At 39.8% G+C, this 14,953-nt stretch overlaps 1 long non-coding RNA gene across 2 annotated transcripts in view; it reads right to left on the bottom strand.

Annotated features, from left to right (window-relative positions):
* Nucleotides 1-13,238: 13,238 nt before the first annotated feature.
* The window catches only part of LOC135273831 (uncharacterized), a 440,128-nt gene continuing 438,413 nt past the window's right edge, over nt 13,239-14,953 (bottom strand). For both annotated transcript variants that reach the window (XR_010341621.1, XR_010341620.1), the window contains exon 4: nt 13,239-13,494. This is a non-coding gene — a long non-coding RNA (uncharacterized LOC135273831). The remainder of the gene's footprint in view (nt 13,495-14,953) is intronic.

Genomic DNA, 14,953 nt, shown 5'->3' with positions numbered 1-14,953 from the left:
AGGGGCAGATAAACTTGTTACAAGTTCCCCCCGCCCAAGTAAATACTCTAAGAAAAGGGAGGTCCAGGATATACAGTCAGGAAGAAACCTGTCTAAAATTCAGTCAAGTAAAGGGGAACATTAAGACCTTGTTGGTTATTTTCCCTGGAAGAGATTTAAGGTAATTACCAGTGGACTGGCTTGCTTTCTCCTCAGTTCCTTAATAAGCGTCACTTGTAATAACTGAAGCTGACTCAAGAATTTCCTAAATCAGGGCAATTTCCAAAGACTCCACATTGGTGTAGGGACAAAGGGATGTGCAGTGAGCTGAAAGGTAGCAAGGAGAGAGGGACGGAGTCAGACCTGTAGAATGAAAGACGTCACTGAGGGAACAGGAGCTATAAACTTAAGCTGTAAGCAGCCCTGTCCCCCCAATTCTTTTTCTTCACAAAACTCTGAGCTCTTTCTTTTCCTGCTGAGGCTACCCTGGTTTCACAAATGTGTCAATGTTGGGGTAAAGCAATGGCATAGAGAGTGAAGACTCAGGAAAGGCCCTGTGCATAACTCCCTTATAATTCAGATTTGTGGTGGTGACACTTGTGGACAGTGGGAGCCTCCCAAATCTAGAAGTAGCGTTTGATTCAATGTACTTAGTAACTAATTGCTTACAAAGATGAAAAGCAGGCTGTAGTAGTTTGGATTCCTAGGGGAGATGTTCTTGAACTGCAACTCTGAGCATCACAGTCTTAAAAAGAAACTGAGGCCAATGTACTGTGGATACCAGTGTTGGACAGTAGAAGCCCACACCATCACCAGCTGAGTAAGCCAGATGCACTGGCATTTGCACACATGAGCAGGTTGAACTCCCTTTTGCTTACAACTTTCAAGGAAGATGTTTCTGATGACATCCTGAGCTATGACCAAGTGTGGAGCAGGAGGAAGATAAGGGTTAGGAATTATATTTCCAAGATAACAGGAACCAGAAAGATCTCCACTTACTTAGAATGGGGTTTCTGAGTAGAAGAGCTGCCAGACAGGATAGGAATATACACTTTTGATCACGATATGTTACAGAAGACAGAGAAGATTCTAATTTTGGCAAGAGTGTGAGGATGACTGCTTATTTTTCTAATGTTAGAGGCTCAAGACTCTCTCCCGTCAAGATCCTGATGCCAACATACTCTCTTTGATTGTGTGGCTGATTTTGGGAAGAGATGGTCAGTGAAGCTGTTTGGCTGTGGTAGAAAAGGAAGGCTAAACCCTCTCTCCAGCTTTGAAGTAAACCCCTGCCTCCTTTCCCCTCTGAAGAAGGTGTGCATGCCCCTCCACCGGGCTTCCCCTACTCCTCTGCCTGTTCTAGCTCCCCACTCCAGATGCAGTCCCATACCCAGAGGACTTTTCTGAAGAGAACAGACTTGGAATTTTAGGAATGCTGGCAGTCTAAGGTCATAAATGGGGGCTTTGAAAAGGAGAACAGCAAGGGACCTTTTTTCTTAAATTCTCATCTGGGAAGAAAGTATTGGAAAATGTTTGCAAGTTGGAAAAGGACAGAGGGGAAACAAAGGTTGAGTCTCATCACTGGATGTCAGCAAGTGTTTCCTCTACTTGATTCCAACACTCAGTTCTTCCATCATTTTCCAGGTTGACTTCCCGGCACTGACCCGTAGGTTGGAGTTCCAGTGCTTTTGCTTTCATGCATGTCCATTCCCTAATGTCCATTACCTTGCTGATTTTTCATCTGGTCTTACCGCATGAGCCACTCTTTGCCCGATATGCACACTCAAAAAAAAAAAAAAAGATGAGCATGGAGATTTTATGATCTCTGACTGGCACGGCCGGGGCAGCACGTTATTTACATTTGGAGCTTAGAATGATTTGGGCACATTATGACAGGTGTGCCTTAGCTTCACAGAATCCAACCTAAACCTTCCAAGAAATAGTGTTGAAAGGCCTCCAGGGAGACAGTCCATGATGATATGGAGTAGACTGTTCCAGCCTTTATTCACTTTGACTTAGATGTAAAAGTTCTCCGTGTACAAACGTGGTCTCTTTCTACTGTCACCTTCCCTTCCTGGGCTCAGAGGACAAGGACAGGATTCATACCATTTATAGTGTCAGCATGGAGGCCAGTGTTTTGGACTTGCAGGACCTATGATTCCAGCTTCTACTACCCGATTTTTACTGTTACTGATTTCAACATCTTCCTTAGAGAAGGTGTCAAAGACTAGACAGTAGACAGCATAGAATTTAAGATAATATTTTTTGCTTGAATTTGCCATTATTATCTTTCTCTTTTCCTTCATTTCTATGGCTCCTGTGCTAGTTAAGGGTTTTTACAGTTCTGCCCAGCCTTTAGTACTAGTTCTCAAACTTGTCTCCCTGCCTTGGGATTCATCTGTCTTCTATATACCTTATATCTTGTCTTTAGATCATAAAATGCAGATTAGGCAATTCCGTTTCCTTGAATAAAAACTTTGTAACTAGAAGGTGAAAATCAAACTCATTATTGCGCCCCTCACTTAAAAAATTTTTCCCACCCTTTCTTTCCAGGTTTATCTCCTGACAGTCTCCCAGCTCTTCAACATACAAGCCACATCTTTGATGGTTTCCAGAAAGTATTGTGCCTTTTGACACATGAAGTATTGGATGCATGCTGTTTTTTTCTGCATAGAATATATTTTTCTACAATTTTCACGTGGTCATCTGTTCTTTCACTACTCAGACTAAATCTCACCTCTTCTGTGAGAGTGTTGATAATCCCTTGGACAAAGGAGTTAATCAGTTTCCCTTCTCTGCCTCTCAGGACTATGGCATTCGAATGCCATGGCCCACATTACTCTGTCTGTCCTGCTGTGCAGTGAGCTCCTCAGTGACAGTGGTGATCTCATATTCATCTCTGTATCACAAATTCTTTCCCCAGCCCTTCAGTTAAGGGTGCCCAGCAAGAGTAGACACCTGGTAAATGCTTGGAAAATGACTAAGACCAGATGAACAGCTCCTTCTGACTGTTTCCTTGAGGAATTTTCTTTCTTTCTTCTTCTGTTTTTAAATTTTAAGTTCTGGAATACATGTACGGAATGTGCAGGTTTGCTAAACAGGTATACCTGTGCCATGGTGATTTGCTGCACCCGTTGACCCGTCCTCTGAGTTCTCTCCCCTTGGCCCCACCCCACAATAGGTCCAGTGTGTGTGTTGTTCCCTTCCCTGTGTCTATGTGTTCTCACTGTTCAACTCCCACTTATGAGTGAGAACATGTGGTGTTTGGTTTTCTGTTCCTGTGTTTAGTTTGCTGAAGATGATGGCTTCCAGCTTCATCCATGTCCCTGCAAAGGACATGATCTCATTCTTTTATATGGCTGCATAGTATTCCATGCTGTCTGTGTACCACATTTTCTTTATCCAGTCTATCCTTGATAGGCATTTGGGTTGGGTCCATGACTTTGCTAATGTAAATAGTGCTGCAGTAAACATATGTGTGCATGTATATTTATAGTAGAATGATTTATAATCCTTTGGGTATAAACCCAGTAATGGGATTGCTGGGTCAAATGATATTTCTGGTTCTAGAGCCTTGAGGAATTGCCATACTGTCTTCCACATTCCCACCAACAGTATAAAAGTGCTCCTGTTTCTCCACAGCCACACCAGAATCTGTTGTTACTTGACTTTTTAATATTCACCATGCTTACTGTTGTGGGATGATTTCCCATTGTGGTTTTGATTTGCATTTCTTTAATGATCAGTGATGTTGAGCATTTCTTCATATGTTTGTTGGCTGCATAAATGTCTTCTTTTGAGAAGTGTCTGTTTGTATCCTTTGCCTAGTTTTTGATGGGGTTGGTTTTTTCTTGTAAATTCTGGATATTAGACCTTTGTCAGAAGGGTAGATTGAAAAAATGTTCCCATTCTGTAGGTTGCCTGATGATAGTTTGTTTAGCTGTGCAGAAGCTCTTTAGTTTAATTCAATTCCAGTTACCAGTTTTCGCTTTTGTTGCAATTGCTTTTGGTGTTTTAGTTATAAAGTCTTTGCCCATGCCTGTGTCCTGAATGGTATTGCCTACATTTTCTTCTAGGGTTTTTATAGTTTTGGGTTTTACATTTAAGTCTTTAATCCATCTTGAGTAAATTTTTGTATAAGTTGTAAGGAAGGAGTCCAGTTTCAGTTTTCTGCATATGGCTAGTCAGTTTTTCTACCACCATTTATTGAATTTTATATTTATTGATCCTTTCTCTATTGCTTGTTTTTGTCAGGTTTGTTGACAATCAGATGGTTGTAGATATGTAGTATTATTTCTGATGTCTCTGTTCTGTTCATTGGTTTATATCTATTTTCATACTGGTACCATGCTGCTTTTTTTACTGTAGCCTTGCAGTATAATTTGAAGTCAGGTAGCATGATACCTCCAGCTTTGTTCTTTTTGCTTAGGATTGCCTTGGCTATATAGGGTCTTCTTTGATTATCTATGAAATTTTAAGTAGTTTTTTCTAATTCTGTGAAGAATGCCCCTGGCAGTTTGATGGGAATAGCATTGAATCTATAAATTACTTTGGGCAGTATGGCCATTTTCATGATACTGATCCTTCCTAATCATGGGGATGGAATGTTTTTCCATTTGTTTGTGTCCTCTCTCATTTCCTTTAGCAGTGCTTTGTAGTTCTCCTTGAAGAGGTACTTCACATTCCTTGTTAGCTGTATTAAGTCTTTTATTCTCTTTGTAGTGATTGTGAATGGGAGTTCATTCATGATTTTTCTCTCGGCTTCTCTATTATTGGTGTAAAGCAATGCTTGTGATTTTTGAACATTGATTTTGTATCCCAAGACTTTGCTGAAATTGTTTATCAGCTTAACAAGGTTTTGGGCTGAGACAATGAGGTTTTCTAAATAGAGAATCATGTTGTCTTCAGACAGAGACAATTTCACTTCCTCCTTGCCTATTTGAATACCCTTTATTTCTTTATCTTGCCTGACTGCCCAATAGTATGTTGAATAGGAATGGTGAGAGAGCCATCCTTATTTATACTGCTTTTCAAAGGGAATGCTTCTAGCTTTTGCCCATCAGCATGATATTGGCTGTGGGTTTGTCATAAATAGCTCTTATTATTTTGAGGTATATTCCATCAATACCTAGTTTACTGAGAGATTTTAACATAAAGCGATGTTGAATTTTATCAAAGGGCTTTTCTGCATCTATTGAGATAATCGTGGTTTTGTCTTTGGTTCTGTTGATGTGATGGATTACATTTATTGATTTGCATATGTTGAACCAACCTTGCATCCCATGGATGAAGCCAACTTGATCATGATGGATCAGGTTTTTGATGTGCTGCTGGATTTGGTTTGCCAGTATTTTATTGAGGATTTTTGCATTGATGTTCATCAGGGATATTGGCCTCAAGTTTTCTTTTTGTTGTATCTCTTCCCTGTTTTGGTATCAGGATGATGCTGGCTTCATAAAATGAGTTAGTGAGGAGTCCTTCCTTTTCAATTGTTTGGAATAGTTTCAAAAGGAATAGTACCAGCTCCTCTTTGTACTTCTGGTAGAATTCAGCTGTGAATCCATCTGGTCCTGGGCTTTTTTTTGACTAGTAGACTATTAATTACTGCCTAAATTTCTGACCTTGTTATTGGTCTATTCAGGGATTTGACTTCTTCCTGGTTTAGTCTTGGGAGGATGTATGTGTCCAAGAATTTATCCATTTCTTCTAGATTTTCTAGTTTATTTGCATAGAGGTGTTTATAGTATTCTCTGATGGTGGTTTGAATTTTCTGTGGGGTTAGTGATGATATCTCCTTTATCATTTTTTATTGTGTCTATTTGATTCTTCTTTCTTTTCTTCTTTATTATTGTAGCTGGCAGTCTATCTGTTTTGTTAATTTACCAGCTCCTTGATTCATTGATTTTTGGAGGGTTTTTCATGTCTCTATATCCTTCAGTTCTTCTGTGATCTTAATTATTTCTTGTTTTCTGCTAGCTTTTGGATTAGTTTGCTCTTGCTTCTCTGGCTCTTTTAATTGTGATATTAGGGCATTAATTTGAAATCTTTCTACTTTTTGCTGTGGGCATTTAGTGCTATAAATTTCCCTCTAAACCTCTTTAGCTGTGTCCCAGTGATTCTGGTATATTGTCTCTTGTTCTCATTGGTTTCAGGTAAATTCTTGATTTCTGCCTTAATTTCATTGTTTACCTAGGAGTCATTCAGGAGTAGGTTTTCATGTAATTGTGTGGTTTTGAGTGAGTTTGTTAATCCTGAGTTCTAATCTGATTACAGTGTGATCTGAGAGACTCTTATGACTTCAGTTCTTTTGCGTGTGCTGAGGAGTGTTTTACTTCCAATTATGTGGTCAATTTTAGAGTAAGTGCCATGTGGCACTGAGAGGAATGTATATTCTATTGATTTTAGGTAGAGAGTTCTGTATATGTCTATTAGGTCCACTTGATCCAGAGCTGAGTTCAAGTCCTGAATATCCTTGTTAATTTTCTGTCTCTTTGTAGGTCTCTAAGAGCTTGTTTTATGAACCTGGGTGCTTCTGTATTAGGTGCATGTGTATTTAGGATAGTTAACCCTACTTGTTGAATTTATCTCTTTATCATTATGTAATGCCCCTCTTTCCTTTTTTGATCTTTGTTGGTTTAAAGTCTGATTTGTTAGAGACTAGGATTGCAGCCCCTGTTTTCTTTGGCTTTCCCATTTGCTTGGACAATTTTCCTCCATCCCTTTATTTTGAGCCTATGTGTGTCTTTGCGCATGAGTTGAGTCTCCTGAATGCAGCACACTGATGGGTCTTGACTCTATCCAATTTGCCAGTCTGTGTCTTTTAATTGGGGCATTTAGCCTGTTTACATTTAAGGTTAGTTAGTATTGTTATGTGTAGATTTGATCCTGTCATCATGATGCTATCTGGTTATTAGCAACACTGGTTGATGCAGTTTCTTCATAGTGTCATTGGTCTTTATATTTTGGTGTGTTTTTGCAGTGGCTGGTACTGATTTTTCCTTTTAGTATCTAGGTCTTCATTCAGGAGCTTCTGCAAGGCAGGCTCCTGACAAAATCCCTCAGTATTTGCTTGTCTGGAAAGGAGTTTATTTCTCCTTCACTTAGGAAGCTTAGTTTGGCTGGATATGAAATTCTGGATTGAAAATTCTTTTCTTTAAGAATATTGAATATTGGCCCCCAATCTCTTCTGGCTTTCAGGGGTTTTGCTGAAACGTCTACTGTTAGTCTGATGGGCTTCCCTTCTTTTTGACCTTGTAGAATCTGATTACGTGTCTTGGGGTTGATCTTCTTGTGGAGTATCTTAGAGGTGGTCTCTGTATTTCCTGAATTTGCATGCTGGCCTGTCTTGCTAGATTTGGGAAGTTCTCCTGAATAATATCCTGAGTGTGTTTTCCAGCTTGTTTCCATTCTCCCAGTCTCCTTCAGGTACTCCAGTCAATTCTTGGTTCAGTCTTTTTATGTTGTCTTATATTTCTAGGAGGCTTTGTTCATTCCTTTTTATTTCTTTTTCTCCAATCTTGTCTGCATGCCTTATTTCAGCAAGGTGGTCTTCAAACTCTGATATCCTTTCTTTGTTTTGGCTGTTGTACTTGTGTATGCTTCAAGAAGTTCTCATGCTGTGTTTTTCAGTTTTGTTAGGTCATTTATGTTCCTCTATAACCTGGTTATTCTAGTTAGCAGCTCCTGTAATTCTTATCAAGGTTCTTAGCTGCTTTGCACTGGGTTAGAACATGCTCCTTTAGCTCAGCAGAATTTGTTATTACTCATCTTCTGAAGCTTCTGTTAATTTGTCCATCTCATCCTCTGTCCTGTTCTGCGCCCTTACTGGAGGGGTGTTGCAATCATTTGGAGGAGAAGAGGCCCCCTAGCCTTTTGAGTTTTCAGTGTTTTTTTGTTGGTTGTTTCTCATCTTGTCTAGTTTCGATCTTTGAGGCTGCTGACCCTTGGATGGGGTTTTTGTGTGTACTTTCTTTGTTGTTGATGCTGTTGTTGTTGCTTTCTGTTTGTTTGTTTTTCTTTCAGTGGTCAGGCCCCTCTTCTGTTGGGCTGCTGTGGTTTGCAAGGGCTTCACTTCAGGCCCTGTTCATCTAGTTTACTCCTGTGCCTAGAGATGTCACTCAAGGAGTCTGGAGAGCAGCAAAGATGGGTGCCTGCTCCTTCCTCTGGGATCTCTGACCTCAAGGGTCACCAACCTCATGCCAGTAGGATCGCTCCTGTATAGGGTGTCTGACAACCCCTGTTAGAGGGTCTCACCCGTTTGGGTGGCACAGAGAACAGGACTCATTTAATGAAGCACTTTGTCCCTTGGTGGGGGAATGTGCTTCACTTGGGGAAAACCCAATCATCTGGGCTGCCCAGATTCCTCAGAACTACCAGCAGGAAAGGCTAAGTCTACTGGTCTGCAGAGACTGTGGCTACCCCTCCCCCTATGGGCTCAGGCCCAGGGAGATCAGGGTTCTGTCTCTGAGCCTCTGGCTGGAGTTGTTCAATTTCCTGGAGGGAGGGCCCAACATACGAGGATGGATGAGTCACGATCAGGCCTGAAGAGGTGCTCTGGCTGCGGTCTGCCACAGCTGGTGTGTTGGGTTTGGGGGACACCTCTTGGGACCAAGCTGTCCAGCCTCCTTGGCTCCAGCAGGGGAAAAGTGTGGCCTGGAGCTATAGAGAAGGATGCCACCCTTCTCCCACCCAGGTAGCTTAGCATGTTAGGCAGTTATGAGTCCCAGTGCTGGCTGCTACCCTTCTCTCAAGGAGCTCAAACAGCTCAGACAGGAGGCAGCTATAGCTGTGGTGCTGGTCCCTCCTCTCCCTGAAGACTCAGAAGACTTAGCAGATTCTAGCTAAGAGGCAGTTGAGAATCTGCATGGCTCCAGAGTTAAGAACCTAGGCTCTGGTGGCATGGGTTCATGAGTGGGTGTTCAGATGCATGGGGTGCACAGTTACATGGAAAAGACACAGTTTCCCCTGCTGGGTAGCATGCTCACTCACTGCCTCCTTTGGCTGGGGTGTTGGGGCTCCCTTGCTCCCTGTGGCTCTCAGGTGGGCTGCTGCACCACACTGCTCTACCTTCCTCTTTGTGGATCATGCCAGCTGCCTAGTCAGTTCTGATGAGAGAACCTGGATATGGATACCTAGGTTGTTGGTGCAGGATTGACACACTATTATGGTTCTTGTCCATGGGAGCCTCTGATCACAGCTGCTTCTAGTCAGCCATCTTGTCCCCCAACCCGATTATGGAATTTCAGTGTCAAATTTTTCAGAATAAGAGGTCTGCCTGACCCAGGAAACCATTGGTATAGAAGAGGGCTCCAATCCACAAAAACCTCGGTCTTTGTTTTGGCATGGCCATCCATCATTCTCATGCCTTTTCTGCCTAGGAGCATGCTGGTCCAGCCAACTCAGAAATGGATTAACAACTCCTGGGTGTGAGGGAAAATGCTGCCAACCACCTGCCACTTGCCATGTGACCTTACTTAAGTCACTCACTCCCTCTGATTGGACTTTTTCATCTGGAATAGGGAGCAGGTGACGTAAATCACGTGGCTAGTGCACCACTTTAAAATAATCTTTTATGTAATGATAATACTGATCAACAGGAACCATAGGTATAGTCATCTTTCTGAAATAAAGCATCAGAAGAATGCAATTAGAAAAATCAGAAGGGAAGAAACAGAATAGAAAAGTATGAGTGGATGTTCCTCAATTGAAGAATAGAAAGAAGGTAACAGAAAAGGCACGGATTAGTAATAGGTGAATAAAAAGTCACCAATTGCTGGATTACAGTTATAAAACCCAAAGGGAAATGTGTCCTGTCAAACATATTGGTGAGGAACCAAAATCATGAAGGTCATAAAGCCCCACATAAATGTATTTATTTAATCTATAAATTTAAGAGGACCATGCCTCCTCCTCCCTTGTAAACTAAGTATTGTGTTGGGGCGAATAAGGTGAAACTGTGAGGTGATTCACTGTAACTATATAAATTTCTCTCTTAAAACATCTTTTTTTGCATTTCCTGATGCCTGCAACTCATTTGCCTGAAAAACAAAGTAATGCAGCCACTGACCTTCATACTCATGAAAATGACTCACACTAGGTCTGTTTCTGGGAGCTGTTTTGATAAGGAAGGAGGCAGAGTAGAGAGCAAGAGGGCACCAAACTACAAGGAAAATGACCTAAGGGATGTGGCAGAGGTGGGGGATGAAGTGATCTGGAGTCATTTCACATCTATTGGGAACAACATTTCTGAGTTTCTGTTGAGACTGTGGAGGAATATCAGAATGAGAAAAAATAGAGACATGTAAATCTGGAAAAAACAGCTTCCAGACAATGTAGAAACTGTTGGCAGTTTTAAAAAATGCTGGAATTATTATTTCCATTATGAAGAGAAAATTGAGTATAATGAATAAATTCCTGGTTTCCACAGCAAGTTCAACTTCTTCATGCTGGGTATAAATAATGCATTTATTTTTGTTACTGAAAATGTTTTCAATTATGCCATATACATTAAAGACTGGTAATTGCATTAATGCAGTATTGGAGTTACTAATATGAACTTTCAAATAGATTATTTTTCCTGAAGCACAGGAGTTTTAACTGAGAGTAATTTTTTCCCCCCTGAGAGAGAGTCTTCCTCTGTCACCCATGCTGAAGTGCAGTGGTGCCATCTCGGCTCACTGCAACCTCCGCCTCAAAAGTTAAAGCAATTCTCCTACCTCAGCCTCCCGAGAGGCTGGAATTACAGGTGCCCGCCACCACACCCGGCTAATTTTTGTATTTTTAGTACAGACGGGGTTTCACCATATTGGCCAGGCTGGTCTCAAACTCCTGAACGTGTGATCTGCCTGCCTCGGCTGGGACTACACGCATGAACCACAACGCCCGGTCAACTGAGAATAATGTTTTTAACTGCAAAGTAAAGCAAGAATCTTCCTATGTGCAAAACAGTCTCTTTTAAAAAAATCGTTAGATTTATGTGGATTTTTAGCTTAGCTTTTAGGCTGCAACAGTCATTCCATTAGCAAAAAGAAATATACCTATCAACTTTTCATATTGCTAGACAGTTTATTTGTGTGTTTATTTTTAGTTTTGGGTGGCACATACAAGAATAATTAAAAGTATTAATAGCACTCTGGATGGATTTCCATCATTCATGGTATTCCTATCTGCTCTTAGAATGAGTGGATATTGACCAATTATGAGTTTTTAAGATATGAAACATAGGAAACTTGGTGCAGTCAGTGAATATCATCTCATAAAGCCACACTTTCCTTATCCACATTGAAAACACAATCCTTTTATCCTCTGCCCACCACTAAACATCTCAAAGGATGGTCTCAGTAAGGAACTGTACTCACTCAAACCATCTCTGGGCAAAGGAAATTCACGGAAACATACCACTCCTAAATGAATTATCTGGGCCAAAAACTAAAAACGAAAAACAAATGCAAGGAAACTACATTTTTAATTCCCTATTAAGGCATATGAAATGTGTATTAGGCTAATGTACCTAATATAGGCTAGCAATTCAACCAGAGGAGCTGCTCAGAGGATATTGAAATAAGTCATTTTGGTAATTCTAAAGAGTTTCTGTAGATACGCACTGGATTTCTTTTTAATTATTCTGTATCTGTTTAGAGATATGCAATTTTCAGCTATGCAATTGGATTTTAAGTACTTTTTCATTACTATAAATAAAGTGTTACATGCAATTACATTGAAAAATCTGCAGTGCAAAAGCAAGCTGCAGCCCACAGGTTACCGCACTTTAGCATATGGAGGATGCGCTTCTTGTGGGGTGATGATGGCCAAATTAAAAAGAACACTTTACTGCTTGAGCTGGATAATAGGCTGATTATATTTAAAGCATATGCACTTCCCACAGTCATCTGGTAGGAAAGATGGAACTGCTCAAACTTCATCTTCACTGGACAGTATCGTGACTGGGAGGAATTATTAATGGAAGAAAAGCATCAACTCACCCAAGATCCAGATCCAGAATGCTAATCAGAGTTTTGCAGAGATAGATTTATTTTTGTCCCGCTTTCAGACCTGACTTGCTTTTTCCTGCAGTATAAAAGCTGTGGCTTTTAATGTGTGGGGACAATTTTGGCAAAGGATTACAAGACATGTGTCCTTAGTATAAGTCTGGACCCCTTTTGGCATTAGCCCATACCACAGGAGGCCACGTTCAAGCCCTCCTTTCCTCAGCTTCAGCTGCTAGTAAGTTCAGGTTCTTTCTCACAGCTACCAATGCAAGAGTCACCTAATCCTAAACGCGTTTGTAAGGAAAGGTCCTTGACTGAACAAACACATGGGCAGACAGGGGCATTGGAGATTACTTTTACACAATGACATTTAAAATGAGGAAAGTTTAAGTAAGTTGCTTGAGATGCAGCATACTGCCAGCATATTCACCGGGGTCCTTCATTAACTCAGTTCCTCCTTTCTTTCCATCATCTTTCCTCTGTATGTGCCAAAAGGGCTCCACATTTTAGCATTGGGTTTTTTTTTTAAATACTTTGTGCTATAGCTAAAGTTAATTCCTGTTTCATGGCTCATCCAGCACAACCACCTGCCCTCCTCCCCATATCCTTTCTTGCTTTAAGACTTAACTCCAGCTCCCTCCAGAAAGTCTCTTTAGCTTGCTATCTACTTAAATACATGGAGCCAGAGTAGACACAATGTATATTCTGTACAGTCACCTTACTTTGGATGGTTTCCTAATTTTTTAAGTGCAAAGTAGAACAAGAATCTTACTCTTTATAAAATATTCCCATTAAAGAAATTGTTAGCCGGGTGCAGTGTCATGTGCCTGTAGTCCCAGCTATAGTATTTGGGAGGCTGAGGTACGAGGATTGCTTGAGACCAGAGTTCTGGGCTGTAGTGCTCTATGCTGATTGAGTGTCCACAATAAGTTTGGTATCAATATGGTGACCTCCAGGGAGTGAAGGGCCACCAGATTGCCTATGGAGGGGTGAACTGGTCCAGGTCAAACATGTAACAGGTCAAAACTTGGTAGTGGGATTGCACCTGTGAATATCCACTGCACTACACCCTGGACAACATAGCCAGACCCTGTCTCTAAAATATAAATAAAAATAGTCAGATTTGTATGGATTGTTAGCTTTTAAGATGCATCAATCATTCCATTACCAAAGAGAAGGATACCTATCAGCTTTTTACACTGCTTTAGATTCCTATTTTAGTTTTCCTATTAGAGTCCATGGTTTTTACTTCTTTTGTAACGTTTTTGGGTCTGTTTCCTGGACCTTTCTCTGAGAATTTTGACAAACTGTAAGACAAAGTCTTTCCAGTTATTGAAATTTGTATTTCATCAGGGGAGAGAAATCTTAGGCATATTAACTAGTAAAGATCCAGTCTTCCTTGTGCTGGTTCTAAGTGAATCAATGATAGTTGTTCAGAGAAGAAATGGATCACAGTAGATTTTGCTCCTTTGTGCAGATCAATCAGCCCGTGTTGATAAGAGTCAATACAGCAGAACATTTTGAAGCCCATCTTCCAAAAAAAAAAAAAAAAAGATATTAATAAAACCACCCCATAACTTACTACTTTGAGATTAAAATATGATAAAAACATATTATGAAAATAACATACAATTTAAATATTGTATAATTTGATTATTCCCTCATAAAAATAGTGACCAGATATTGCTGAGTGATTTTTTTATAAGTTGAATTTCTTATACATCATCTTAAATTTCTCCAAATAATTTAGGTTTTATGAGTAAAAGTTTTGGAGCAATTTGTAATGAGGATAGATCCAAGTAATATTTTGTGTTTGCATAGTCTTAAATATCCTTTCCATAAGCATTTATGATTGTCATATTCTGTCTTTTACAGAAAGGATGAATCATTTTTAATTTATTCTTACAAAACACAGAATTGGACATGTTGCAAAGTGGGAATTCTTTTGGGCTGCTCCCTTCTTAAGAAATAACTACTAGATGAGTGAGGCAATAAGAAAATACCCACTGTCATTACCAGAAAGTGTATCTTGTGAGCCAGGGACTGTGGCATGTAGAAAATCAAATGTCTATTAATTAGATGTATATGCAGTTATATGTCTGCATTATAACATTATATTTGCCCTCAAATTAAGCAATACTGCTTAGTCATAAAAAGTAACAAAATAATGGCATTCACAGAAACCTGGATGGAATTGGCAACCATTATTCTAGATGAAATAGCTGAGGAATGGAAAACCAAACATTGTATGTTCTAACTCATATGTGGGAGCTAAGCTATGAGGATGCAAAGGCATAAGAATGATATGTTGATTTTTGGGCACTTGGGGGAAAGGTTGGGGCATGGTGAGAACTAAAAGATTACACATTGGGTCCAGTGTATACTGCTGGGGTGATGGGTGCACTAAAAACTCAAAAATCACCACCAAATAACATATCCATGTAAACAAACACCATCTTCTCCTCAAAAACTTATTAAAATAAAACAATAAAAAAACTTACTAAAAAAAGGAAACACTGAATTTTATTTGTATGTCAGGAACTTTTTTTGCTTTTACAAGTCCATCAAGCTTATTTTATTGGTAAATTTAGTCAAACTAGAACCAAGTGTTCCAGGAGTGAAGTAGGAGTGCATTAGCTTACTTCTCTTTATTTTTTTATTTTTCAGAAACTTTTAAAATTGATTTCTCATTTAGTTTATATTAACCCAAGACAATTTAAAGCCTATATCTTAAGTTTGAAAAAATGATGTCTATATGTGCAAAATATTCTAAGTCCTGCAGAATGCCAGACTGATAAAATCTGAATTAGTATTATGCTTTATTTAAAAAAAACTTTAAACTTCAAACTAAACCTGAGTACATTTCTCCCAGCAAAACTTATTCCACTCTCTCTTCACAAACTTCCTTTACAGAAATCAGGAGCAGGAACAATAATCAAGTTTTGTGTATAATTGTACAATTTTCATTAAGTCCAATTTTATATTTTGGA

This window comes from Aotus nancymaae, unplaced genomic scaffold (genome assembly GCF_030222135.1).
Source record: "Aotus nancymaae isolate 86718 unplaced genomic scaffold, 86718_ANA_hifiasm-v0.15.2.pri h1tg000009l, whole genome shotgun sequence".
In the NCBI taxonomy this organism is placed as follows: domain Eukaryota; kingdom Metazoa; phylum Chordata; class Mammalia; order Primates; family Aotidae; genus Aotus; species Aotus nancymaae.
Note: the sequence above shows the minus strand (reverse complement) of the source record. Positions and strands in the feature narration are given on the sequence as shown.